The sequence below is a fragment of the Rhynchophorus ferrugineus genome, unplaced genomic scaffold, assembly GCF_030347505.1.
Source record: "Rhynchophorus ferrugineus isolate W39M unplaced genomic scaffold, kcgeb_rfMv2 rfM2, whole genome shotgun sequence".
Lineage (NCBI taxonomy): Eukaryota > Metazoa > Arthropoda > Insecta > Coleoptera > Curculionidae > Rhynchophorus > Rhynchophorus ferrugineus.
The window spans coordinates 11,580,590-11,606,978 of record NW_027472581.1 but is presented as its reverse complement, the minus strand read 5'-3'; the positions used below and the strand labels follow the sequence as shown (position 1 = coordinate 11,606,978).

General features: G+C 32.5%; 1 protein-coding gene and 1 non-coding gene across 6 annotated transcripts in view; both read left to right on the top strand.

Annotated features, from left to right (window-relative positions):
• Positions 1-26,389, top strand: part of Sarm (Sterile alpha and Armadillo motif) — a 340,621-nt gene that overhangs the window by 76,551 nt on the left and 237,681 nt on the right. The gene's annotated exons all lie outside the window — the stretch shown is intronic.
• On the top strand, positions 17,054-17,125 carry TRNAA-UGC (transfer RNA alanine (anticodon UGC)). Its single transcript has one exon. It is a non-coding gene; the product is annotated as a tRNA-Ala (tRNA).

The following is a 26,389-nucleotide window of genomic DNA, read 5'->3' as shown; positions in this document are numbered from 1 at the left end:
GCTTCAGTCTTAAACAAGTATTAAATATATATTTCAACTTGACCATATATAGACTTTTTAGGATAAAGCTTGTTTTCAATTTCTGTGAGAACTTCCACTGGAGATACCAAGTTTGTAGCTATTTCGGGTTGATAATCAGTTGTATTTGTTATAGAGTTATAAACAAGTCATACTACATCTCGTATATGTACGCCCACTTAAGCGCACGTCCTGTTAAATAAAATTAATAACATTTAAATGACTTTTTCATTGTTTACAGGCCCGTATTTCATTGAGAAGTAAATTTAGTTATTATTTATCGATATTGCTTCTCATTGAAAAACAATGAATAACAATGGGATTTCAACTATCAACATTTTAGAACAATTAGCAAATTTAATATATCTTTCTCCTTTAATATATCTTAAATAATTTAAAATAACTGTTGTTTAGAAACCATGAATGAAAACGAAAGAAACAAAGCAAAGTTGATATATTTCAACACCTCAGCGATTTCATAATCAATCATCGATATGTTGCTACAATTCCTTTGAATTTCTATACACCACCAGTGTGCTTCAGATGCACCTTGTATGTTTAGATTCTTCTCTTGTAACTTTAGTTTTCATCTAGTAGCATCTATACAATGCATACTTCCATTAAACCTGCAGAACAAGTCGAATCTTACAGGCCTATTTCGCTACTACCTGCAATATCAAAGCTATTTGAGAAACTGATATTTAAACGTGTTAAACATTTGGTAACAATACCAGATTTCCAGTTTGGTTTTCGAAATCACTATTCCACAATCGATCAAGTGCACAGAGTAACTGCGGCTATTGAAAGAGCGTTTGAAGAAAAGAAATACTGCCCTGCAATATTCCTGGATGTCTCACAAGGTTTTGACCTGGTTTGGCATTTAGGATTAATCTGTAAGATGAGCAAATTGTTGCCGCGTAACTATTGTCAATTGCTGGAGTCATATTTATTCGGAAGAAAATTTAGAGTATCGCACGAAATGGCGTTCTCAACATTAAAAAATATCTCGGCTGGAGTTCCACAAGGTAGCGTCTTAGGACTCCTCCTGTATCTGCTCTACATTGCTGACATTCCAACAACAAAAGAAACACTTCTTGGAACCTTTGCTGACGACACAGTTATTATGGCAAAAGATATATCTCTACCTAGGGCAATAGAAAATGTGCAAGTGGCAGTCAACAAAATCTACAAATGGACGAAAGATTGGAAAATTCAACTTTATAGCTCCAAATCTGTCCACGTTAATTTTGCATTAAGGCGAAATAATGAAAACTTAATTATATCACTCAATGGATGCCCGATTCCTCAAGCAGAATCAGCAAAATACCTTGGAATCCATCTTGACGGTAGATTAAATTGGAAGCATCACGTTAGACAAAAAGCAAAACACATTAGAACCAAAATAAAACAACTATACTGGTTAGTCGGAAGATACTCTCAACTTGATCTAAAAATCAAAGAGGTTGATCTATAATACAATTATAAAGCCAATTTGGGCCTATGGGGTGCAAATATGGGGTTGCACTAAAAATTCAATTCAGTTAGTCAAACAGCGCTGTCAAAACAAGGTTCTTCGATTGATTAACAATGCCTATCGCTATGTAACCAATGAAGAACTGCACGATTACCTGGAAATCAAATGGATTTGCGAAGTTGTGCAGGATTTCGCCTTAAAACACGAAAGAAGATTACTAAATCATACTAACGTGGAAGCAATACAACTGCTGGACAGCGCGCAGGATGTCAGGAGATTGAAACGAACAAAACCATACGAACTTGTGTGAACATTTAGTGTGTAATATTAGTGTAAACTATAGCTATAAATTAATAATTAATAAATAATTATAATTGTATAACTGAGGAATACATACTGATGTATTTTCTCGCACTCGTCTTGCTTGTTAATTAATCCAAGTACATAGGAAAAGTACTAATAAATTAATTGTAAATTAAGGTTGTACTAAGCGTATCTAATAAAGATGTTATAAAAAATACTTCCATTAAACATGTACAGTATTTTGGAAAACAGTGTCAGTACCCATTCCTTATTTCGTCTTACCAACCGGAAAGAATCTTGATGATGCAAAACTTCGCTGGAAGGAACATGTAAAAAAGAAAAAAAAAACTAGAGTTAAAATATAGGAAAATGTATTGGTTAATTGGAATAATAACACAATCATCACTAATAAATTGGCATTATACAACCAAGTGTTGACACTCATATGGGCATACGGAATTCCATTATGGGGATGTTCCATGAAAAGTATTATAAATACAAGTTTTCCAGAACAAGTCCTGAGAAGTATTGTAATCGTATAAGTAATGTAATTGTATATGTATACTTCTCAGGACTATGTTACCCTTTGCAGATCATCCCCATAAATAAATGTCCATATAGGTTTCAGTATCACTACATAGTATAAAACAAAGTCGCCTTTTCTGTCCCTATATCCCTATGTGCGCTTAAATCTTTAAAACTACGCAACGGATTTTGATGCGGTTTTTTTCAATAAATAGAGTGATTCAAGAGGAAGGTTTATATGTATAATACATGCATAATATACTAAGGCAACATTGCTAATTTTAGAGGTTTCTAGCGTGATGTCGTAAATTAACCTATTTTTTTAGGCTTATTTAGCAATTAGCAAAAACGCTGCCTAACCCTACGAGTTAGATCAAATTAATGTACTACAGTATTGTACACCATAAATAGGTCTACAAAAAAGTCCGCGATGGTATATGTTTATCTTTTAGGGATAACCCACATTAACCATTTTTATTGTTTACTTTTTACGTGAGAAAATGGCTTATTTACGAAGCTATTTTAAGCAATACGGCATTAATCCTTATCGAATTAAGTACCTTAAATACAGTGTACAATTAATATAGATCAATATGGTTCCTTACAGCATGTAAATTAAACAAATATTTTCGGAGATATTACAAATTAAAAAAAAAATTTTTGCGTTTAAAAATGTGTAATGTAATAAAAATTGTATGAATTTAGATATTCCAAAGATAGCAGGAAATCTTCATAGTAAGTATAGGGGAAGAGGAATTGTTTTACTCCAAATTTAATGCGTGCAGGCCAAGGGCAGTAATGAATGAACCAAAAATACTGGATCGATTTTAATCATGTTTTCATTGAGTGACATAGGCATATATATTTTATGCCCGTGCAAAGTCGGAGCGGGCCGCTATGTTTTTATATACAACGTTCATATTTTTTCTGTAGTGTATTTAATTTAGTATCAGCATTGCACCCGTGCGAAGCCGGGGCGGGTCGCTAGTTTGCTTATATAATAGCAATTTATTACGTACTGATAATTGTGATTTTCTTGCAATTAGCCAATACATTTTCCTATATTTCCGCGTTGATGAATAAAACAAATTTTGAACAAATAACGCCTTATCTTTGTTACGCTCGGGACATTTTTGCATCCGTGTGTTAATTAAAACTAAATGACAGAATTTTGATACGAATATAGTTACAGAAATATTGAATGTTACCCAACGTTACACCATATTGTCAATCATTCCAAATTAATTTACAATCGAAATATTTTAAAATTATTAATAAGTTATTCCACCACACCTTAAATGGTTTTAAGGAAAAACCATTTATTTTACATTTATAGTAATTTCTGTGTTAACCTTCACTACTTCTTCGGTAATTGTAACATGCATAATTCATTACGTTATAACGAAAAGAAATGCAACAAAAATAATTTTAAAAACCGGTATGTTTCTAATTGAGATATATAGGTCGTTGGTATCGTACCAACGTATAGTAGTAGCCTCTCGCGTCTCCGCGAGTCTACGAAACGTGCCTAGATGTCGCCAGCGAGAAGGCCCACGCACGTCGCCTTGCAAAACAGAGGTGCAATGCTTCCGCTGCCCACAATCGACTACGAGACGATAACAAATTTGTTCGTTCGCTATTTGGACGCTGAATCCGGTCGTTGAGGCCGTTAAAGACCTCCGTAGATCGAAAATTATTGCCATGTTATCGAAGAACATTGTCGCGATTTTATTGGTCTTAATAATGACTCAATTTTTGTTGCTGCAAACCGTGTGGTGCTGCTATATATGTTTTCCGTTAACAGTTAAATTTTAATATAAGACTCATCATATTTAATACTAGTGTTGGGAACTCTCGACTGAAATCGACTATCGACTGTTTAGTAATTGTCTACTTTTTACTATCGACTGTTTCAGTCGCTATTTTCGGTCCGACTGATTTTGATACTATTTACTATCGACTGTTTCAGTCGTGTACTTTTAGTTACTATTTTTGGTTCTACTAGTTTTATTCGACTAATTTTTAATGTTGGCTCTGTCGTCCTAGCCGTGACCTTGACAAAAATATACCCAGTTGATGCTTACATAGATTTATATGTAATATATATATAGTTTTATGATTTTTTTTGGTAGTTTGCCTGTAAATAACAATATATTGTATATTAATATAGCAGCATTTTGGAATGGTATTTTTCAAGATTGTTAATGTAATAGGGTAAAAAGATAAAAATTGTGAATAATTAATAGTAAAATAATCTTGACTAATTTTATGGCAATAACAGGTAATATTTCGATTACTCTTTCGACTTTTGTTAAAAAATATTTCCGTTCAATAATAAATAAAACATTTACTTTATTTAAAAAGCCCTAGTAGTTATTGTGCGATCATTTTTACTTATGTCATGAATTAGTTTTTTTTTTCTATGATCAGGTATATGTTTAATGTTAATTAGTATCTATGGTTATTAGGTTTTGTTTAAATTCTATTGTGTTGCCTATATTTATTATAGTATATTATTTGAAAATGGCAATTAAAATATTAAAATACGATAAAACTTTTGTGGGGTATTATTCCATTTCATAGAAAAATTCCATTCCTTTTTACAGATCCACAGAACATTCAAATATAAATGTAATTCTATTTCGTTTAAAATTACATTATTAATTGCATGTTAATAGTATTCGGTATTAATTTTTGTCCTTTTCTTTTTAAAAATTAGTACGTGAAGGAATATGTATATCTCCGTCTCGCTTATACTATCGTTTGAAAATATAAACATATATAAAATTAACTGTTCCAAGCAAGTATCTCCGTCCTTTTCTCTCTCACAATTTATACAAGAAATGGTTCGGATATCCTCGTCTGACATCACGAATTGAACCAAACTGTCGAACCGTGCATTTGACTGAAATTAGTAATTACTATTTTCAGTCACTAGTATTTGGATTATCGACTGTTTCGACTGTTTTCAGTTGATAGTTCCCAACGCTATTACCATTGTTAGTGACTTTCTGATAGGTCAATGATATTTGTTGGGAACGTTTGTGATATTCTCTAAACTTTGAATAAAAAGTTATGAATTAATTTTTTTTAAACATGTTATATTTCCAGAGCTTTGTTTGGAATCATATTTGTTGAATGGAAAAGCTTTCTTGGAATAAATTGTTATACAACCCCGAGTTGTACAAAGAAATCTCCTATGCGTTTACATACAAATTCGTATTTTCTAGGCCCTATATATTTGATTAGAAACTACAGAAGTACTGTTTATATTAGGAGAATACCTTTACTTAATATGCTAATGCAAATTAAGTGGGCAAATAAAAGTAACGTATGTGTAATAGAAAAACAGTACGACCAAAACAACAAAATGCTATAGTAGTCTATCCAAAGGAGTTTTGAACATACGTCATCAAGATGTTTAATGTATTAGCCTGTCACTATTTGTAAATTGGTTTTAGAATCAGACAACATTTTACTTCTCATTTTATTCTAGTTAAAAAGAAACGCAACACTCTGATAAATTCGAATGTGTAACCGAACTATCCTGCCAAGGGTCCGGTTGTCAAATGTATGCAAAACTGTTCAAAACAATAGTGATAAGATTTTAGAGACAAGAATGGTTAATAAACACATTGAATAAGAAATTGACAAATGATGTAATTTTGAACAAACGTTAGATGGATAAAAGGTTAGTTATTCACTTGAATGAAACTCTCTGAACATGATATGATTCAGTGTTGCTAATTTCTAATGAGAGTAGAAATAAGTAAAGGTGAGTATATAATTAATATATGATAAATGTAGGAAACGTCATTGTAGAGTGTAAAAGATATGTGTATAATTGTTCACAATATACATGAGTATTTAGTTAAAATATGGGAGGAGAGAAAGAATACTAACTGCTTTGTAGATATGGCAAAGACATTAAGACAAAATACAGAGATTAAATCTAGTTTTATCAATAAATATGTATAGAGGTATTAACAGAACAAATTAAGAAGAAATACAGTGATATTAAAATATCTTTACAAGGAAACACTGCACCAAAGGACAAACGATTTGATATATTGATAGCAAGATGATTGACAAGATTTATGTCAAGTGGATTAGGTCTTCAGGGGATACAACTACATAAAAAACGCGCCTAGAACGCCAACTCGTAGGCTGCGTGGAAAAGAGTTCAATATAAATATAATAATATATAATCCTAACCTACAAACTATTATAACTGTGTACTTAATTTTAATTTTAAGTCCTTCGTTAGTACATGCATTACATGCAGTACAACGTTAAAATAAATTATGTTTGATAACAGTATTTTTATTTAATTATTTTATTTATATTAGAATTTAGAATTTTATATCAAAACCAAACTGAACTAATACTAATCAATTTATTATTGAATGCTTATTGACAATCCTTACTTTTCAGTTTGTACCAAAAGCATTACAACTTTGTATAACCCATCCAAATGATCCATGATCTTTACTGTGGATTGCAGCCACCAGGAGATGAATGATAATGTCACCCCAAGCATTTCTACATGCAAGCTCCGATATGAGAAGGCTGTGTTTAAATTAGATGTCACATTGTATATTAACCTCGATGTCATTACGTAGCACTGTTCTATGATAAATACTATTGCAATACTCTGCTTTCGAATTTTTTGAGATGTTTATTCGAAACATTGTAAGTTGAGATAAATGTATCGTTTATGCTTAAAAATCAGTACTAAATAAAGGTACTCTTATGTTTTTTTCACTATGATCTGTTCTGTTATGGTTGCATTGTTCTTATTCTTCTAAGTTTTAATGTACCTGGGATATATTAGAACCATTAGAACCTGAATAGAGAAACTAACTTTCTTTCTAGAGTATAGCATTTCAGATAAAGCAGATATTCACTACTATTTCTCCACTACCTCTATATAGTCTATCTAAACTAAATCCACGAAAATTAATTTAGTGCATCTAAATATTTTTTCATAACTTAAGAGACGTTTTTCTCAATACTGTTTTTAAATTTTTAACCAACATTATTCTCTTGCAAATCAATCTCACAACTCTCGTAATGATTATTCATTAAGGAAGTAAATGACTGGAAAATAAAAATGTGTCAGTAAAAGTGGGTCAAAGTCACGTTTTGCAAGAACAACAGCCAACGAAATTTATGTTCTACCAAGAAAACAATCGAAACCATATTTACACCATAATTTCTAGTTTCTATTGAACTAATTAACGTTAAGTAATTGAAAATTTATGTTGATAGTAAGCCATTTAAAATGCTATGTTACAAAATGAATGTGTTTTTAACACAATCAACTTAATTAAATCAGATATGTAAATATAACGATAGAGAAAATATATTAACTAGATAAAGACAAATCGAATATATAGTATAACAATAAAAAAACTGAATTACTAGACCAGAAGAGAATATTAATAGTTCTAAATATATTATTTATTATTAATTTAAAAATTCTACATTATCTGCTGAAGTTAATTATTTAACTATTATTTATAATTAGGTTATTTTTAATTACAATATGTGTATATGTTTGTCACAATTGTATGTATTTGGAATAGGTGAAAAATATTTTTTTATGTTTTGAAGTTTCGTTTTACCAACGAGTGTTTATCTGTACTGGACTTATAGTTTAACGTGGGCTCTGAACCACGGTCCTCGGCATTAAGCCTACCGAGTGGCGAGTGACCAACTTAGAAATCATTCCAGAAAACATCCGGTCTTACCCAGCCTGGTTACTGGTGTGACTGGTATCATTTTCCTTGTCGTATTTTACACTCTTGCCTAAATACAATCACAAACATACATTTACGACCATGCCCCAGCAGGATCCGAACGCGTGACTATCGCAATAGTAGGAGGACCGTCCTGTCGCCTTTACCGCTGCGCCAATCAAGCCAGCTGAAAATGATTCTGTTTATGGGTTTTATAAATCAATCATGCAAGAGAGATTTTAAAACACCCAGAAAATGTATGTGTAGTACGCTATCTAAAGTATCCATGAAATAAATAAAATGAATTCAAGCAGGTTCAAGAAGCATTTCTATGTATTTTTAAAACCTGTGACAAACCTCAACTAGAGCTCGAAATTCAATATTTTGTAAACGACGATATCCTAAAATATTGATATTTATTTACGAAATTTTAGTATATTTATTCACGTATATACTTTTATTATTGCAATAACAATGAATGAATATAAGGTCTCATTGGTTTCGGCAACATGGTTATTCAATCAAATAATTTATAGAAATCAAATGAATTAACGAGGCATGCTAGCAACTGAAAAGTTATTGAATTCCTTCAATAATTTTCTAGCAGTTTTCAAGACAGGGTAATTATTAAGCCAAAAGAGCGCTGAAACGACTAAAGATGATTATATAATTAACACCGATTAACAGCATTCACGCAAATTTTAAATAAAACCGACAATGTATATTTTGTTCAAATATGCGAGGATAGCTCTAAGGTAAAATTTGAGTGCATTAGGAGCAAGTGTAGCTGGTTTATAAATTAGTTTTAAAGTTTTTTTTTTGAATTTTAAGCTTTATTTTGAAAAATCTGTTCAATATATTTTATAGTCAAAGTATTTAGCTACTTTTACCCATCGTTCAGGTGATTTGCGAAATCTATCTCCAAAGAACGATGTGTCTTTTGAGGGTATCTACAAATCGACCCTTTTTGGTATCTTCATAAGAAATGAAGCGCTATTCAGACAGTTTTTCACAATAGAATTCTCAAAAATCAATTATTCTCAATAAACGCCTTCTTAAGGTGAAAAAAAAGATGAGAGAGGCAAACACCTAATAATTCCAATAATTTCCAACCACACAAGCGATGATGCGTTGAATTTTTATTTCAAAAATGATTGCCAATCTATGTTTCTTGTTATATTCTTAAATCATACAATGGTGTTCGCATTTCCAATAGCTGTCTAGAATTTGTCTCAAGGAATATTGTATTACTTTAAATTTATTTTGCTAATTCTTCTGGTTTTAGCGGTTTTAATACATTCACTTTTAACAGTCGTTATTCTTCTTGATGTTTCCTTTGAATCTCATTCTCGTTAATCTTCTTTTCATATATATTAATCGGATTAGCGATAAATTCGCCTTCCTTTTTGATGAAAACGGGTGTACCCGGAGGCATGAAATTTGGCACGGTTAAACTTTTTATCGAGGAAGAATTTTTGAACCTAAAATTTTGTGTTCTATGCGCTACAAATAAATAAGTTCCAATAAAACGAAATACGCCCGAATCAAGGAGCTATGAATAACCGTCAAATCGGCGACAAAATATATAAACAAATATTTATAGTGCCGACTTGGTTGGCGCAGTGGTAAAGGCGACAGGACGGTCCACCTACTGTTGCGATAGTCGCGGGTTTGAATCTCGCTGGGACATGGTCGTAAATTTATGTTTGTGATTGTTTGATATTTGTGATTGTTTTAGGTTAAAGTAAGGTGTCCAGGCTAGGTAAGGCCGGACGTCTTTTGGGATGGTTTCTAATAATGACCGTAGTAGTCACTCGCCAGTCGGTAATCTTAATGCCGAGAAACGTGGTTCGGACTGTAAGGTCCCACTGTAAACTGTAGGTTCAGTCCAGATAAACCCCCAGTTGGTAAAAGAAGTCTTTAAAACATACAAAAAAAATTATTTAAATATATAATATAGTACAAGTGCGATGCTAGCTCCAACTCTTATACGGTAAATTATTCATCGTTCCTGTTGTACGTAAATCAACTACAAACTGAATTGGAAGACAAATCCGTAAATGTAACATTAGAAACGATATTAAAATGGAAAGTGAGTGTGTTAAAACATTATTTAAGTAGTGCTATTTAACACTTGTGAAAAAATTAATGTATCCCTTTTATCGAAAACTATAAGCTGTGAAAGAAGAACGAACTCGACATACGCGAACATTTCATTTCAACATAATTTAGGAAGAAGAATAGCCTGGCCTTTGTTTACATAGATTTATATATTTGAAATCAACTTTTAATTCAATTTAATGTTTGGTGAAAAGAGAACAGCTAAGAAAAATTGTTATTGCTTAGGACTGATAGTATAGTTATATGTAGTTATATGTAATTCTATAAGTTATTAAGATTTTTCTGTAAATTTTGGTGGTATTTACTTCCGATTCATTTCAAGTCCCATTAGTAAATGCATTTCTTAACAAAGCAATAAGCGAATACAGAAGGTAATAAATACGTTAATGTATCAAGAGTTAAAATGAATGTTGCAAAGAATACTAACAATTATAAAATAGCTTCATAGAATATTAATTCCTTATTTGTTGGTGAATCGTTAGTTCTCACAACTTGGTGACATATAACCCTTCTTTGGCTTATAAGATAAAGTAGAAAACAGTAGATAAACGATAGCCATAGAAGGCAAATTACAGACGAGGTATCTGCAAGAATGGGACCGAAGAATGGAAATAATAAGCAAAGAACGATGCAATTTTATTTAGACTTTTAGGTAAATAAGTTATTCTTTTAATCGCAGTGGGGTAGTTTCTTTTATTATTTTACTAATATATATTTTAAGTGAGAAATATGGATAAAAGATGAAAATTATAACATAAATTAAACCTGGGAACTCACCCAATAAAAGCCTATAGACCTATATCACTGCTGCCAGTAATATCTAAGGTTTTTGAAAAACTCCTGTTGAAAAGAATAAAACCGATCATAGAGAGAAAAGACCTAATACCGACACACCAGTTTGGGTTTATTAACAAGCACTCAACAATTGACCAGGTCCACAGAATAACAGATGTTATTGAGAAAGCCTACGAAAGTCAAAAAGTATGCTCAGCTATATTTTTAGATGTAGCACAAGTCTTCGATAAGCTTTGCCATGTTCATACACTACACAAAATGCTACCAAAACAACACACCGAACTATTAAAATCATACATTGCAACCAGAAAGTTTAGAGTCAAACAAGCTTACTCTACAATAAAAGAAGCTAAAGTAGGTGCACCACAAAGAAGTGTACTGGGACCAATGCTTTATCTACTCTACACTTGTGTTATACCACAAATGGAAAATATTACGATGGCTACATTTGCTGATGATACTGCGATTATAGCTATCGGAGACAATAGTGAAGAAGCCACACGGACGGTGCTGTATTGTACGAAATAAATTAAATCACATAAAAATACTCGCTGAAAAGCAATATTCTGTTGTTGCCTCAAGGGTACAATGGAAACTTGGTTTGATTCAATATGCGAAACACGCACGTGTTGACATATATAAGTACACACCAAGGGGAGCATAAACCTTGCTATTTTATTGAACACAAAATATTGTAAAGTTTGTATAAACGGGTAACACAAGAAAAAATAAAACTCTGCCAAAAATACGATCCAAAAAAAATTAATAATGCGGTTCTTCTTGGGGATGGTATACAATAGAAATAAAGCTGAAAGACTTAATGTATTATCTTGTTCGTTAAGTTATATTAGATGGATAAAAGAAAAATCCAGTGAAATAGGAATGTGTTTTCTTAAAACAATTAGGTTTATATGAGTCTGGAATCTTTTATTTTGTTCTCGCATAAAAAAGATATAGTTGTTAATGGTAATCACCACTGGGTGTTTTAAACTTATATAGTATATACTAAATGCTTGCATGTATTGGCATAAACGATATATATTATTAAAAACTTTTAAATAACCTATCTTCGGTATAAAACACGATTGCTTTCACATTTCTTTACATAAGATAAAAACTGTTATTTCAATTTATTGAGATATTCAGTATATCCTACTGCTAATTATGGATTAATGAAAGTAAATGTGTACATGTACAGTTCATCTATAAGCAGATAAATCCATATAACAACAAGGCTAAATATCTCGGAATGAATCTCGATGCGAAACTTGGCTGAAAGGAATATATAAAGAAAAAAAGAAAAGAACTAGAATTGAAATATAGGAAAATGTACTGGCTAATTGGAAGAAAATCACAATTATTAGTACTTAACAAATTGCTATTATATAAGCAAATACTGAAACCTATATGGACATACGGAGGTCAATTATGGGGATACTATAGGGCTGATTACCTACATCGAGACCTTCAGATACCCACAGTCAGTCAGGAAATCAAGAGAATTGCAAGGGGGCACGAGGAAAGACCCCATTGTCATGAGAATGTTGAACTAGTGGAGCTTTTGGATACCATCAGAACAGGACACAGACCCAAAAGAATCAAACCATCTGATCTTGTGTAGTGTTGTGTAGTGAGGTGCATATAATAAATACAGCAGTGACATGTATAATATATCATTTTTGAAATTGTTTTATTCATATATTATCTGTTTTAATATATACAAACATGTATTACTTCATTTATTATATCATATTTATGTTTATAACATAAAAGTTAATGTATATGTTTGATGGTCTGATATTATAGTTCTGACAGTAATCTTAGTTATGATGTTTTGTTTTAATGTTTAGCAGTGTAGTAATTTAAACTTATCAATGCTGTGATAATTACTGTAAATTAATGGAAATTAGACTTTACAAGCGTCATTTAGAAAATGTTAGTGAGTGTTACTTCTTGAGATAGTTTGCATGTATTTTAATATGTTTTAATATACAGATATTTATCACTCTAATGATTGTAATATATAATTTTTAAGTTATTTTAGGGTAAATATAGTTCGTGAATGGAGGTAAAACACGAAATGAAACAGTGGTGTTTACTTTATATGACCGTTGTTTACTGACGATATAAGATGTTAAGAAAGTACAAATAAAAGAAAGGTATCGCGCTGGGTTTACCTGTAGACGAGGCTTTGGAATCAGTCACACGTCTAAACTGAATTATGGTCAGTAACTGAATGATCGAAAGTACCCTTCAATAATCTCCTAGCTAGACGTATCGGGGTTGCCAGATATTCGTTATCGTGTGCTAGTTGTCGCTGTTAGCACCCCGCCCGTGTTCGACATCTGGGATTATATTTCTGGGTATTTTGTATGCTCTATAATGAGAGAAATATCATTAACATAATAAATTGCTATCGAGTTTCGATACCATTAAAAGCATAAATACAAAACTGACAAGATGCCGTAGTAAAAAGAGCGTGTACACCGTCTGGATATTTAGATTGAAAGGGATGGGTGGGCGTCAGCGAGCCCCTCTCGACTATCCGTCGCCATAACTGACACATCCTGGTCCGCGCGTGCACCATTGAGATTTATGCCTCTTGCGAGGAAGAAGCAATTACGCGGCCACAGACAATGGCGTCTGCCAGAACGCTGGCCAGCGCGGGTAATGAGGAAAATCCTCGGCGGAGAAACGGGCACGCGGATGTCGTTCAGGATGCCGACTGGGTGGCGAAGTCGATTCGTTCAATTACTACAAATGCCTTGTTGTGTTTTTTTGTGTGTCTTTCGACATGTTTCATGTAATTCGTCGCCCAAGTCATAATACCGTTTAAGAAATTGAGAGGAAGCAGTGTCGGAATACGAACTTACAAACTTATAATACTTATAGTACGATGGGCATGATGACAATAATATAGGATCACAAAAATATTGATTTATTATAATAATATAGAAAAGAAAATTTCCAAAAATATTTATTTATTAATTAAAAGGTAATACTACTAGCAGGTCAATTGAAAAGTCCCCGGCCTACCATAATAAAACACACTTTTTTGGTAAAATTAGTCTTTTTTTATTCAACATAATTCCCTTCAAGGGTGATACACTGATTATAGCGACCCTCCAATATTTCGATACCATTTTTGTAGTACTATTTGTCCTTTGCTTCAAAATAGGCTTCAGTTTCGGCGATCACTTATTCATTCGACGAAACTTTCTTCTCAGCGAGCATTCTTCTGAGATCTGAGAACAGGAGATAGTCGCTGGTTTTTTTGGGTACCAGATCTGGAGTATACGGTGGATGGATTTTTGCCATCATTTTCACTGACTTGTGACACGGTGCATTATACTTTTGCTTTAGATGTGGTCATTTTTCGGCGATTTCGCCCTTCAAGCAGTCCAATAATGCTATGTAATAGTCGCTATTGATGGTCCTTCCTTTTTCACGGTAGTCAATGAAAATTATTCCGTGCGCATCCCAAAATGCGGACGCCATAACAGTCGGCCGGCAACTGTTGCATTTTCCCACGCTTTAGAGCGGTTTCATCGTGTGCATTCCACACGGATGACTGTCCATTGGACTTCGGAGTGAAATGATGGAGCCATTATTAATTATGTGAATTATGTTTCATTCATTTTTACATATCGATGCAAAAACTCAGGTTTATTACGCTTAATCATCTTCAAACACTGCTCCGAATCATCAACTCGTCGTTGTTTTTAGTCAAAAGTGAATTCGCACGGCACCCACTTTACACTGAGCTTTCTCATACCCAAATATTCGTGAATGATATGATGTACATGTTTAGTTGATATCTTTAGAGTGTCTGCTATTTCATTTTTGGTCAAAAGTGAGCTCGCGCGGCACCCACTTTGCACAGAGATTTCTCATACCCAAATATTCGTGAATGATATGATGTACATGTTCAGTTGATATCTTTAGAATGTCTGCTATTTCATTCAATTTCAATCTACAGTCATTCAAAATCATTCTGTGGATTTTGTAATGTTTTCGTCGGTAACAACCTCTTTTGGGCGTCCACCCCTTCGGTGCTCATTTCATCACGTCTAAACTTAGCATACCAATCCTTGATGGTTGATTTTCCTGGGGCAGTGTCCGGAAAATCGGCATCAAGCCAAATTTTTGCTTCAACTGTATTTTTTCCCTTCAGAAAGCAATATTTTATCAACACGCGATATTCCTTTTTATCCATTTTTTTTACAATAACAAAAGTTACTTCATTGAAAATGCTATAATTCACAAACTAATATCCGACAACTGTTTTATACACGCACCTTTTGAGGACTAACTAAAATACGTATGGATTCAATTCTAGTAGCGCCATCTATGTCTTAGTCTGGGGACTTTTCATTTTGATATATCAACATGTTATTCAGAGCTCACTTTGCTTAACGTGCAAAGTGACCGCTTAAGTCTTAAGTCTAAATTATTAAGTAATATTTAGGGATGTGTGATTGGGAAAATATATCCCTCACGTAACAATCATCGGACACTGTATTTTCATCTCTTCTTAAAACAGTTCGTACATTTATATATATGGATATTTGTATCTTCAATAGGTGCTCTAAGCACAATAATACACACAAACAAAATTATTTCACTTGGCCAAAGAATGACTCAACAAGATTAAACTTTCCTACATTATTATTTATGCCAGTTTACTTTAACATATTTATATATGACATCCATGTTTCTAACGATAACATTCGCAACGATCTGCATCTGCTTCTCAGTTGGTGGCTATAAATCAAAACAACATCGGTACGACTCACTGCGTTTTTGTGACATAATAAAAGCCGTCCATTCATAACATTAGTTCCTGCTTTATCGGTCGGTTTACTACAAGCATCTTGACGATTAACTTCGTGTAATGTCGACGTCTGCCATGTTCATAACAGGAGATTGTTCGAATAATCTAGTTGATTATGTGCTTATCAGGATTGTATTTTCGACACGCTTCATTCAGGCCTCATAGGGACCGTTATTATTTAAATATTTGACTGTTATTTTTATAGGTTTTAGAGGTTCAATTTTTTATTTCATCTTCATCAATTTTTTGGCGTGAATTAGAACAGGCCTTTCTACATTATTTTATTTAGTTTTTTAGGGTAAGTTAGATGGTTCAGTTAATATAGGTAAAACGAAATAGTAGTGTTTACATTATGTGACCGTTATTTAGTGAAGTAATATAAAAATGTAAAAATACAAATGATAAAAACAAGGCTGGCAAGGGTGTTACCTGGAGACGAGGCTTGGGCAGTCGATGGTGGCACGTCTAAACCAAACGATGGTCGAGTACTGGATGAATCGAAATCCCCTTCAATAACATCCCAGATAAACGCCTCGGGGTTGCCATCTATTCGTTATCGGGTCCTAGTTGGCGCTGCTGGCACCCCGCCCGTGTTCAAGGTGGAAAAATGGACAGAATCAATGATAAATAGATTCATTCAATAGAATAAACAGATTCAAGATAAAATAAATTCATTCAAGAGTAAATAGATTCTAGTTAAAAATGTAATTTATGATTATGCTATAATATAATTAACATAATTAATAATTACAGACGTTTAATTAAAATTTAGTAATTACAATATTATTCGCATTAATATTTTATTTTACTGATTTAACAGAAACATGTGTTTAAATTTTTACACGTAATAGCAACAATCGTGACGTGTTCGTTAACCCACCAAACGTCACTGTTATTATTATTCTGACGCTGTGTGATAAAATGACGTGTCTTTCTAAATCTTATACAAATACGTTGAGTAAAGTAAATAAAACAATGTTTGGAAACCGATATCCTCCATAACACATGTCTCGTTATTTATGATTTCTGAAAAATAAATAAAACAAGTCCGTTTTGAATGGATTAGTATATCTTGAATAATGACGCTACCACTGGTGCTGCGTTGAAACTATTTAATATAGCAAATGTTGAGGGAATTCAGAATGTTTTAGTATAAAGTACCAAACATATATAAAATGCATCCAAAAATTTTATGTGAAAATTTGTATTATGTAGTACGCAGGTGTATGAAACTACGTGTGTGGGGATGTAGCTCAGTGGTAGAGCGTTCGCTTTGCATGTGAAAGGCCCCGGGTTCGATCCCCGGCATCTCCAAACCTTTTTTTTAAGTTTACGGTACTTTTTAAATATTTCTTGTCTGTGCTTATCTTGAATTAATAAGTGCAGTTTTTGTTTGATAGAATATATGGAATACTTTTAAATTCGAAGAACATATAATAAAATCGTTGAATATACAACAAATAAGATATAAGAAATAAGATTGTTTGAATAAATATCTTGGCTGTAATATTTTATAGCTCAGCTCTATAACTCTAAAATATGAAGTTCATTTTATAAAAAATTCTTTTTTTTTTCGAGAATTTTATGGAAAAGAGCTTATAAAACTGATAAAAAAGGTAAATATATTTAAGATAACGGAAATTAAACTTTTACATTATTACATGTTTTAGTCAATGCCGCAAGCCAACGTTGATATTACCCGACTATTTAACATTATATAAAATGTTATATTCTTATGTCTTATACTTTTTTTACTAATAAATAGCTGTAGTTATTTTACTAAATATGATTAAATTTATTAAGAACTAAAATTTTGATATTTGGATCGTTGAAATTCGAACATTCATCAGCTTTCATCTTACACGTGTGTTCAAACTGTTGGACACACTACCATTCTTGAATTTATTCCTCAACTGTGTACTGACTTTCGCATTTTATTATGATTTCAGAGAGCAACGTATAGAATTTGCCTTAAGTATCGCATTTGAAAGACCTCAATCTTATGGATGTTAAATTGTAACTGTGAACAATAATATGGTGATTTGAGGCTGATTAGTAGCTACTCAAGTATACATGGTTATGCAACTGAGAAACCAACAGCTGACGGGATCCAAATCAGAAGCCCGTGTTTTGAAATTGGTTCTCGTTTTCCAAATATAAAAGAAATTCAATATTTTACTATTTTTCACATTAAATGAACAGCGGTTGAACTACGTCTTTTATACCGTTTGGGATCTGTTTCATGCATTAGGTTTTAACAATAATCGCCGCTCTTCTTGCTTGTTGGTCGTGTTGCCCAAGCTCTGTGCAAACTGATGATTCGGAGCAGTGTTTGAAGATGATCAAGCCTAATAAACCCGAGTTTTTGCGTCTATATATGACAATGGATGAAACATGGTTCCATCATTTCACTAAGAAGTCCAATCGACAATCATCCGAGTGGACTGCATACGGACTGCTTCCTCATCCACCGTATTCTCCAGATCTGGCCCCAGCGACTATTTCCTGTTCTCAGATCTCAAAAGAATGATAAAAAAAGGTGATCATCGAAACTAAGGCCTATTTTGAAGCAAAAAGCAAGAAGGACAAATCGTACTACAAAAATGGTATCGAAAAGTTGGAGGGTCACTATAATCAGTCCATTACCCTTGAAGGGAATTATGTTGAATAAAAAAAATTGCCAAAAAGATGTGTTTTACTATGGTAGGCCGGAGACTTTTCAATTGACCTGCTACATACCAATCAACAATGAACCAAACAATGAAGAATAAAATTTAACAAACTCAACATGTTTCTTACCATATGAAAATATTACCAAATATTTAGCTGGAAATAATAATAATGTAGACAGCTTTCTGGAAAAAGATCTAAATAGTCAGTAGGCAATAATATTTCACAATCAAATATTAAAACTAATATATAGTATACAAAGATGGGGTTTCACAAGAGACCCAATTACATATTATTGGTATATGAGATCACTTAATAAGGTATAAATAAATAATTAATAAATAAAAAAAAATTTCTATGGTTGTTTTTATAGTCAATAGTGGAAGCTAATATTAATATTAAAAATTAATAAATCTTCATCAAAGTTCAATTTAATTTAATTAGAATTAGAAACGTGATGCTAATCACGTTTTCCATACTTGCAGATACGGATGGTGAAATAATCGGTCATATTTTATAAATAAACTGATGAAATTTGTAAATTACAAGCCTGTTAGGATTTTCATAAGAAATTTTACGCTGGATATATAATAAATATACAAAACGTGTTGGTTTTAATTTCTGAATCGAATGTTTATAGTCTGATGACGGCTTAAAAGAAAGCACTAGTAAGCGTAAGAGGAAATGGGAATTAGTGGTCTTGTTTAATCTTTTTTTCTGGAAAGTACTACAAATGAGGTGAAAAAATTAATTTATGTATAGTCTTATATTTATATATAGTAAATAATGTTCTAATATTATTAATGAGTTGGCAACAACATATAATACTTAGAAGTACTAGAAAGGAAATTATAGAATAAAAATTTTGTAATTAGAATAATTGCGACAAGAATTGCTCCATCCTTTTCTTGGTAAAGATGACCTTGTTAAAAGATTTTTTTTCAGCAATATTTTGTTATTTTGTTCTCTAATAAGTTTTCTATTGGATTAAATGTGGGTAATACAGTTCAAACAATTCGTCCATCTGTTTTTAGACTACCTGAATGGTGAAGGAATGAGAGGGAGTCTTTTTACCTTCAGTGTCGCTTTACATCTCCGCTGGACTAGTCCCATCTTTTGCGTTAAATAAAATAGGGGTTTTAAAGTATATTAATAGTTTTTGTTTTCTAAGTACCTTCACATTTTATAACTGCCGCAGTCAGTAGGATTCCGAAGAGATAATAAAGCTGTTATATTTTGAATTCATTCAATAAACCGAAATAAAATAATTATAAAGAGAAGAAGACAGGTCAACGTTGGATTGCCAATCGTTCCAGAGTAACTCGAAGCTTTTTTTTTAGCGTAGTTAAGTGGACTTCAGGCAAATCTGTCGCAGCTGAAGCTGTAAAGTCATAAAAGGTGAATTGCAGGTGCAGGTAATATTTTGGAATTTGAACAGAAGCTTGCAGTTCAGGGTGAATGGCCTCCAAATGCTGATTGCAGCTGCTCAGTTTCTTAGCCGTGTACTATTGGAATCTGAAGTCACCAAAGCTGGGAAACATATAGCGGTACCATGAAATTGTATCCATTATATGGATATATATATATATATATATATATATATATATATATACTTATCTAAGCATTTTTGGATAGAAATTTTAATTATTTGGTATATAGATATCCAGAAATATATAATATAGTTGATATATTATAAATAGCGTTGGGAACTATCGACTGAAAATAGTAATTACTATTTTAAAAGGAACGAAATTTTTCTACGGATTGGAATAGTACCCCACAAATGTTTTATTGTATTTTAAATACAATATAACTTAAAAGTAACCTAAAAATTAAAGATGTACAATAGCCATAAATACTATGTAAAAAATTAAACATTTAATCGAAATATTACCTATTAATGCCATAAAAACAGTAAAAATATGTTACTACTTATCATTCCCAATTTTAATTTTTTAATTAATTAATTTTGTAGCGAACTTGAGGCATTTCGAATTTTACATCGTGGAATAACGGTCTACAAAATACCCAGAAATATAATCCCAGATGTTGAACACGGGCGGGGTGCCAACTGAAACCCGACAACGAATAGCTGGCGGCAACCCCGAGACGTTTATCTGGGATGTTATTGAAGGGTATTTCGGTCATTCAGTGCTCAACCCTCGTTCGGTTAAGACGTGCCACCATCGTCTTCAGGTAACTCCGCTGCCATCCGTTTTATTATTTGTATTTTCACATTTTTTTATATTGCCAATAAATAACGGTCACATTATGTAAACACCACTGTTTCATTTCGATTTACCTCCATTCACCGAGCCACATCATTTACCCTAAAATTTTAATCCCTATTACATAAATAATCTTGAAATATATCATACCAAAATGCTATAATATTAATATATAATATATAGTTATTTACAAGCAAACTACCTAAAAAATCAAGCTACATACATTACATATAAATCTATTTAATCATAAATTGGATACATTTTTGTCAAGGTCGCGGCTAGGACGACAGAGCCGGAACGTTAAAAATCAGTCGAATGAAACAACTAAAAATAGTCGAACCAAAAATAGTGACTAAAAGTACGAATGAAACAGTCGATAGTAAATAGTAATAAAATCAGTCGGCAAATAGCGACTGAAACAGTCAATAAAAAAAGTAGTCAATTACTGATAGTCAATTTCAGTCGATAGTTCCCAACACTAAAAGTGACCATCTGAAATAGATATACGTGTCGGACAGGCGCCAGTCTAGTGAATTGATATAATCATTGGTCGTCTACCCATTCAACATATCAAATAATTAATAATAGACTACCTATTAATTTCTCTCAAACGTTTCTATATATTATTTCTTCAAAATTGTGTTTCATCCGAAAAAGAAAATCTCCGTTAGCTTTTCTGGTAAGTCTGATCCACTTATATATATCGTGGTTTTCCTAATTACCTTCTTTAACAATCGAAATAAAAATCGTTTTCATTTTCGATGAAAGACTAGCAATATTTAAAAATAGTCCTCTGTTCTTTGGATTTCCCGTTTAAATATATCTATGATTAAATTCAGTTTTTACAATAATATTACAATATTTAATAAAATTTACATGATAAATTAAATATCATAAACTTAACAAATTTATAATTTTATTATTATTAAACTTTATAGTGCTGTTGTTATCCTACTCTTGCAATAGTCGCGGGTTCGAATCCTTCTGGGACGTGATTGTAAATTTATGTTTGTGATTATTTAAAATTGTGATGGTCCATTAGACAAGAGTGCAAAACCTGATAAGGAAAATGATCTATGTCACGATGATTATGTGTGATGGACCGTAGTCATAACGAAAAAAAACAACTTTTGTGGGCTTGTCCTGAAACCAGGACGAAAAGCCATTATGCATACCTAGCCGGATAAACTCTTCTTGAATTAACAATTTGTTATAATAGCCAAATCTCTTAGGTTAAGTTGGACTCTCACCACTAAAATCCTTTTCTGGAACTCTTTGGTCACTGCTGATAAGAAGTTAAAATTGTGTTTAAGTTGCTGAGTTGTGATGAATATTACAATCGCAACTTAGTCACTAACTTTAGGCATAGACTACAGAAAAATGAACAAGACATAGTATCTGATTGGCTAGTTGAGGGCATGCGTACTAAAATGAAATAAAGCTCATTTCAATTTAGTTTGGTTATATGTGACGTTTTCATTTGTTTATAGTTCCACCATTTTCTTCGATGTTTTATACCTTTAGTTGAAAACGTTTATGACTTTGAAATTAACAACTTTGGAATATAGTGTCCTATATTAGTGTCAGGAACTTCGCAAACAATATTTTATTTAAAATTCAAAATTCAAGACTAATTCTAAATGAGAACTGACGTTGAACTGCGTATAGAGGACCAACTTAGTCATAAAACTAATTTTAACAATCTCTTTAATTGTGCTTTTCAAATTATCAGTTCCAAGAACTTTTTTTATAGAGTTTATGACCTAAATCTTGTGCTATAATGACTTAGATATTCGATATTACTCAATGACTTTCAGTAACACCTTTCTGAATAAAACAAGATAAATTAAACTTCCAGTTCTTCTAATTCGTCATTTTCTAAAAAAAAGAATGCCACATAAAAAGGTGTTAAAGGTGATAACTAACCTTTCTATAGAACTAAATTTTAGACTTTGATCCTATAATAAAGAACATATTATCGGGAAATGATGGAAATCAATATTTAATATCCCAAATATTGTTCTTATCTCAAACATTCAATAGTCCAATAAAAGTTTGCAAGGGCACAAAAAAATTGATTAGTACAAATTGAATTTATAAATCAATATCTTATTACTTTTATTTGGTATTTGGGTTAAATCTTAAGCCAGACGAACGCAGGATAAAGACATGAGTATGCGTTTTTCAAGTTTAAATTAATTTAGGCTGATTTAAGCCAAAGTTATGTCAAAATCGTTTACGATAAGGTCGGGGAATATACAGAGAAGACACACAATATACAAGATATACAAAGCAACCAAATTTCAAATAAATCGGTTCTGTAGCAATTGAGATATCATGTCAACCGTCTCGAAAAAATTATCTTTGAGATACCCCCGTTGAAGTTTCCTATTTAGAGACCGCGTTACTAGAATATCCACTTAGGGTTAATTAGATGGCTCGCTGAATGGAGGTAACACGAAATGAAACAGTGGTGTTTACATCATGTGACCGTTATTTATTGAAGTCCTTGAAAAGGCTGGCAAGGGTGTTACCTGGAGACGAGGCTTGGGCAGTCGATGGTGGCACGTCTAAACCAAACGATGGTCGAGTACTGAAATTAATCGAAATATCCTTCAATAACATCCCAGATAAAAGTCTCGGGGTTGCCAGCAATTCGTTATCGGGTTCTAGTTGGCGCCGCTAGCACCCCGCCCGTGTTCAACATCTGGGATTATATTTCTGGGTATTTTGTAGACCGTTATCCCACGATGTAAAATTCGACATGCCTCAAGGTCGCTATATCCATATTTCTGAAAATAATTAAAATTTTCAAAAATCCTCTGCATATTAAATAAATTATTTTTATATTTACATTTTGAAAAAATTCACTTCAAGACTAGAAAATCTCCAGACTCTCTTAGTATTAATTTATGTTCTTAGTAGGTAAGGTATATTCTACTAACATTTTTCTAACGATTAAATATGGATACGTGCGGTCTGACAAATATGGGAATTACACTTTCTCGAGCTCTACACTCGGGTCAACATCATCCTGATTCACCGATTGTAACGATTGTGTTTATTCAATAATCAACGCCATATTTCTGAGTCAATAGTTTGTTTTCTTAGAAGACACCTGAAAACACAATGCCTTTAAAAAGCCCCAGTTTAACGACATCGCTTTTTCTTTGAAGATATCCATCCACTTTGAAAAACCATTCGATAATTTAATCACGTTTGATCCATTATTTATGCGGTTTAAGTATCCTGTATTAATACACATAGTGCAGAAGCATGTACGAGGTGATTTCGAGAAGATGTAGATTGTGAGTGAAGGATAATCAGTTTATTTTGAAATAAAGAATTTACAACAGATGGTGTTACTGTGTATAAAATGGTAGGAATGTTCGTCTTGCTGGTCGGAATGTATGGCTGTCGACGCGATTAATGGAACACTCACTACTATTTCTATGCGGGAATAGAGAACACTGGTTGAATAAAATGTTGTTTATTTCATTAAACACTACATATGCTCGACGGGAGGATGGACAGGATAAGAGGTTAGGTTAAGGAACTACGGAAGCGCTATCGAATGGTACTGTTACAAGGGGTAGGGAGAAAAAAGGGAGTCTTTTTGTTCTTATGCAAGAATGGCCAGCTAGAACCAAACGGTCTTATACTGATATCACTTCGGTTTCGGGATAGTGAAGTGTTTTGCGGGCGACAGAGATCCTGGGTTACGATTGAGATTATCGTAGTTGGTTATCTACCAAAGTTTGTGGATAGGTAGGGATTTTATCAAGATGTTGTCGTGTTCGAAAGCGCCTAGAAAGAAACTAAAACTGAGTATGTTCGTGAAACTTTTCACGAACGGGCTGCCTGATTCGATGTGAGTGTTGACGTTCCTCATAAAACATGGGGCATAGAGTAACGCATTAGCATTTTGATGGTCTAGCATTTTATTCAGAGTCGCTTTCTGGGCGACTCGAAGTTTATTTTTTCTGCAGAGGACTGTGAAGAGTAGACTATACACGCCATTGCCTTTGCAGATGGCGTGCTGGTTTTGAAATGACTATTGGAACCTGGGTTCCAACTAGAGATAGGGACCGGGTATAGGGACTTTATCGATTTGGAGGCTATAGTAATTTTAGGCTAATAAATGTATAATATATTATCCGAAAGCGCGAGGTAGTCATTAGATCATTAGATCAAGAATAGTAGCAAAAATTGCAGTAGAGATCATAATTGATCATTTTTGGAGATTTTTAGTAAAATTTCACTGCTTTCATCTATCGCGGTGGCTTTTTCGTTTGATTTTTAATTATATTGGCTGGATTTATTCTCTCCTTATATATAATTACAAGATTAAATCAAATATTTATCAAATTTGTGTATGTTTATTTATAAAAAATAATTTATATATAAAAACGGAGTAAGTAAATGAAGCTGTATATACGTAAGCACGAAACTTGTATTATTCTGTTTCAAAAATTAATAGAGCCCAACATGCGCATGCGTCAAATCCGGGGATATTTGTTAAGTAGTTTATCCTTCCTTTTTGACTATGCAGCCAATGGTGGTACTGATGCTGGGGTGTAATTGTTTGTCATTGTATTTGGTTGTTTCTGACATAAAAGCATTCTTAAATGGAAATAAAAGAGGAAAAGGCTTCGTATGCTAATTTGGCGTGAGTCATCGTAGATATTAACATACATCTCGATTTCTAGTATCACTGAACGAAGTGACTTTAATACTGAATCTGATGACCGACGACATTAATTGATATTCCACTTGCAAACTGATTCAAATTTATTTAAATGCATAAGGAATACTTATGACACCTAAACAGGTGAGACATAAGTGAGTCGTTAAACTTCCTACATATATGTCTCATTTTATTGTTTTTATATATAATGTAGATATTAAAATAAAATATTTTTAACAAAAAAATTGAACCCACTTTAAAAAATAAATAAGGAACTCACTAAATATTCAAGCTTAGATTTTTAAAACAAAAAGAAAAAACGTTATCTACTACACTTATTTTATATTCTACTATATACACACAATTTAGCTTAATACCTACCTAAACTTATTTATCTATTTACAATATTATTTTAAATACTCTCAACTGATAAATTTGAAGTCGATACGATTGTTAGTAATTTAATTTTGTGTATATGTCACAAAATCATATTGTTATTTTTATATTGGTATTATTATTTGTTTTATTATTATTAATAATAATGTAATTTTTAATGAGTTCTTTATTTATTTTTTGTCGGTTCAATTTATTTGTTAAAAATATTTTATTTTTCTGTTTTTAGTGTTAGATCAATAAATTACTCAGTTATTTTATTAAGTATTACAATGGGTAGGCTAAGTAAAGGTGCAGTCCTTATGAGGAAAAATAGCAATAAAGGAACAGTGATTGAAAATAAAGAACGCTCTAGAACCGCGGGTCCGCTACCTAGCCTAGGTGAATTGACAAATGTTCTAACTAAACTAGAACAGCAACAGAAGTCGTTGCCCCGACGGGAATCGAACCCGCGACCTCTTCATATAGACCTCTGCAGCTGAACACTCTAACCATTACAATATTGAAAGAGTTACCTGTATTATTTCTACGACTTCTTATATGATATGGTTAGTGCTTAAAAAAATAACGAATGGCTTTTGCACTGAACGCCTTCTCATT